The following is a 3377-nucleotide window of genomic DNA, read 5'->3' as shown; positions in this document are numbered from 1 at the left end:
AATTAATGCAAATGGAATCCGGTTGTTATCATTAATAAACCACCCCCTTTTCCGGTAATCCGGTTGTTATCATTAATAAACCAAGAAAAGAAAATGTCATGATTTCCAGTGGAGAATCATGAAGAAAGCTATATTTGTAGATAGGTAGGTATGCAAGGATCCATCCAACTAATTGTCTTACAAAAATCTATATTAGGATAGAAAATGCAGTACACAACAAATAGAAAAGCTTATGTGCAAAACCACAAACGGCACAATAGGAATGTCAACCTGACCTTCTGTAAATGGAATAGGCCACAACAACTGATGCCACTGCACCAACAACAGCAAGGGCCGCAAAAGTGTCGTCCTGCTCCCATGTTTTATATTTAAATGGTTGTATCAACTATAGCCACACTGCCTCACATGCCCACGCCCTCGCACCGAGCCCATGACTGAGACCGAGACCGAGCCCGAGCTTGTACCCATGCCCGAGCGCAAGTGCGCGCACGCAGGTGTTCCAGTGCTACGTACTAGAACATGCAAGGTCCATAGTCCTTAGACTAGGTAAGCAAATATTATAGTACTTCACTATTTTCATTTAAACCACAAAAAGTTCTTCTCTTTTTTCAATGTGGGACTATTCCCAAAACCATGACAAAGGTGTTTTCCAACACTTTTTTAATATAATATTTAATATTTTTTGTATATATAATTTTTAAAATCAACTTTTTTTGCAACAAAATGGGCACGAAAGAGCCAAGATTGGTCATTTATGTGAACTTTAGGAGCATAACAGTCATGACCGTGCACCAATTGAAAGAGTTTTCTTAGGGGCTATCGAATAGCAGCCATTAGCTCTTATGGGTCATCAGGCCTGATCTTGTGAAGGGTGAAATGGGAATGCTGCCAGAAGAATTCTTGGATGCGACCAAGGAAAGGAGCCTTCTTGCATGTTGGTGTCCATAAGAGGAAGAGCTGGCATACCCTTGGACCGGAGAGTTCTTTACGCACTGTGGATAGAATTCAAAGCTAGAGAGTACTGTATGTAGTGGAGTGTTGGTACGTAATCTGTTGGCCATTCTTTACGGAATAACAGACCAATTGGTACGCATGCACCCAGTAGGGCATTGGAATGTAGATCGACAACCAAGTTGAAAGAGAGCAAGTGGAGGGACTTGGGAGAGAAATGATGGAAGTAGAGAAGGGGAACATGAAGAAGCATGATATGAAATTGGAGTGTGCTAAAAATGCTATAAAATAAGGAAGATCTGCCTACACTAACATGAACAAATTAGTCAACAAGGTGCTTTGCGTTTGGTGAACTAACATGGGAGGATCTAGGTCAATTATCATGTGGGGCCATAGTTAATATGCTCCCTCCATAAAATAAATAGGAACTTCAATTCAATAAGTGGGCCACACTTGTATGTTAAATACAAACTATATGGGGCATCTCGTTCTAAACGTTCATTCTTCTGGCACATGCGTGTACCGGCCTGATCTTTAGGACATGTTCATGGCCAGTCCCATATGATAAATTGCCCAGATCCATCACGTGTGTGCCATGGCAATAAATGATGAATGGCCCCCCATCTCGAACAAGATATGCAGCTAGAAATTTCATATATAAGAACCCTTCTTGATGGAAGTTACTAAAATGCATGGTTCATCTCTTTAAGGGCGTGTTTGGCTGGGCACTGGATATCGTCTTAGGATGACATACAAGGGTTATCCCATTACATCCCATCCCAGGGACTATTTGGACAGTTGGTGTACGATAGATGGCACCACCCTTGTAAACAGCGCGATGGATTTGGAGTCAGATTCGGCGAATCTCTCTGCCATTTTCTTCATTCCACTATATCCCATGGGATTTATGATGGGATTGAAGGACCGTCTTCAGACGGCGAGCGCTAGAGATCCGGACGGCTAATGGAAGAGACGACTCCATGCGGCCTGGGCTGTTGTGCATGTCCATATAAACGTCATGGCAGGTGAGGATAGGCAGAAAATCCCATGGGTTTCGTCGTTAGAAAACCTTGCTGGTGTTGAGGTGGGTGTTGTTCGTTCGTCTTCATCACCCGCGTTATACAGCCACGGCCAGACGACTTTTCTCATCGGCGTTACTAGCCACGGTGTTTGCTGTCCCTTTTTCAGGGAGTGAGGTGATTCTTCTTCCCCGTCTTTCTTAGCCAGGGTGTTGACATGCTTCCAAAAATAAGGAGATCAAAAGATCAAGTGAACCACACCATAGGAAACGGTGATGATTGAACGCCCACCATTAAAAACTTATTGGGGCCACAAAAGTTTTGCATCAAGATGATATTTGTGTTCTCCCTTCATCCACGTCTGTGTAACCTTATCAACAGGTTGGATGGAAAATAAACATTATGGTGGGCCCTAGGAAGGTTTCAATAATGGGGTGTCACTTTGCCTACTGTTTTCGGTGGTGTTGTCCACTTGAGCTTTGGATCTCTTTCATTTTTGGACTCATGCACCAAAATGAGATGGAAGAAAAGGATGGAAAAGGGGATATAAAACACAAACATCACGGTGGGCCCCAGGCGCCACCCAATCTGCTTCCCCTTTACCATGTTCATGTCTTCATACGGCTTAGATCATGGCATACATCACCATTGGAATTCGTCATATGCTGTTACTTTCATGGCTGTCATCGTCCCGTTGCCTTGCACCTTGTACTAATTTAATTTCTAATAAGATAAAAGTGAGGCAGATTAGCTGCGACCCCCAATTCAGCCAGATGTGTACATATGAAAAGATCATTATGAATATTGGTCCCTTTCTAGAATACGTGGCGTAGATTGCAGGGGCTGGTATTTTCTCGGGATATTTGTTATAATCAGTGGTGTGGTCCTTCATTTTTGGACTCATGGGCCAAAGATCATTATGATTGGTCCCTTTCTACATTAACTCAATCACTCAGTAGTCCATATTTGCAGAAAAGGCTACAGATGTGATTCCCAAAATCAGGCCACTTGTAACCTTAGTAGAGAAATCCTAACCACTGGTTTTTGAGCACTGATTGACCATCAGTGACTTTTTTTGTAATCTTTTTCTCTAAAATCGGTAGTTTAACATTTCTGGACTTGGGGTGATTTTTGGATCTTTCTCATACTCAAGGTGAGCCTGCGAGTTGAGCATTCCTGACGCCAGACATGTCTACTGTTTTTAAGGTTGACAAGATTAGCATTCCTAATTTGGGCAGAATAGGAAGGAGAGATTTACCGAACAGGTTTGCAAGCATGCGATTGTACATTTGCTTGCTCCTTGTGACCCGTTTAGATTGAGTTAACGTATGTTACATGTGCAATTTCTGAGTACCTGTGTATCAAGGCTCATGGACAGCCAGAGTATCAAATAACTCTCTAGAAGCA

The sequence above is a fragment of the Magnolia sinica genome, chromosome 2 (assembly GCF_029962835.1).
Source record: "Magnolia sinica isolate HGM2019 chromosome 2, MsV1, whole genome shotgun sequence".
NCBI lineage: Eukaryota > Viridiplantae > Streptophyta > Magnoliopsida > Magnoliales > Magnoliaceae > Magnolia > Magnolia sinica.
This window is presented reverse-complemented; position numbering follows the sequence as displayed.